At 38.4% G+C, this 902-nt stretch overlaps 1 protein-coding gene across 1 annotated transcript in view; it reads right to left on the bottom strand.

Moving 5' to 3' along the window:
* RNF180 (ring finger protein 180) overlaps window positions 1-106 on the bottom strand; it is a 139,838-nt gene extending 139,732 nt beyond the window's left edge. Inside the window, exon 1 of the mRNA XM_019652433.1 lies at window positions 32-106. The gene's annotated coding sequence lies outside the window, so the exon portion shown is untranslated. The remainder of the gene's footprint in view (window positions 1-31) is intronic.
* Window positions 107-902: the final 796 nt, after the last annotated feature.

Below are 902 nucleotides of genomic sequence, written 5' to 3'. Positions count from 1 at the left end.
TAAGACTTTTTAAGGCAGCACCACGACCTACCTGGTTTTAGTTGGGCTCTGACATCACGATCTGAATTGCTTACCTTCTTGCGCTTCAGGTTCCACCTGTGTGCAACCGAGATTAACCACTCAAGTGTTCTTGACTCCACTCTTGACGAATGACAGTGGGTAGGTGAGTTGATGGCTGGAGGTAAATCAAAGTGCTTATTCAAGGAGCAAGGGGGGTCTCTGGAGTAAACGTTGACTTGTCAGCAGTCATAAACTGGTTTCAGAGCAATGAAAATAGATGATCAAGGCCATAAATGAAATTTGGAATATAAAAAAGCAAGTTTTATTAGTTGGCTTGAGGAAGGAGAAGGAGGCTAGGGATGAACCTCAAAAAACGTGTAGTTTTTTTCTGCTATACAGAAATTTCCGTTTGCCTGAAGTGCTTATTTGGAGACTTGTCACAAGACTAGGGCTGTATGCAATGATATCCCACTTGAAAATCCGATAAAATTTATAACAATACCAAACAAAGCCATCACAGGAAAAGAAAAGTACAGATCAATATACCTTATGAATATTAATACAAAACTCCACAACAAAAAACTAGCAAACCAAATCCAACAACGTAGAAAAGCATTTTACAGCACGACCAAGAGGGATTCACCTAAGGAATGCAAGGTTGGTTTACCATACAAAATTTATCAATGTAATACCCTCATAACAGAAGAAAGGATAAAAATCACAGGATCACCTAAATATATTGAAGTAAAAGCACTGATAAATCAAACATGTTTTATGATAAAAACACTCAATAAACTAGGAATAGAAGGGAAAGCCCTCAACCTGACAAAGGATATGTTAAAACACACACACACACACACACACACACACACACACACACACACAAACACCCATAAAGCAAG

This window comes from Hipposideros armiger, unplaced genomic scaffold (assembly GCF_001890085.2).
Source record: "Hipposideros armiger isolate ML-2016 unplaced genomic scaffold, ASM189008v1 scaffold_179, whole genome shotgun sequence".
Classification (NCBI taxonomy): Eukaryota; Metazoa; Chordata; class Mammalia; order Chiroptera; family Hipposideridae; genus Hipposideros; species Hipposideros armiger.
This window is presented reverse-complemented; position numbering and strand designations above follow the sequence as displayed.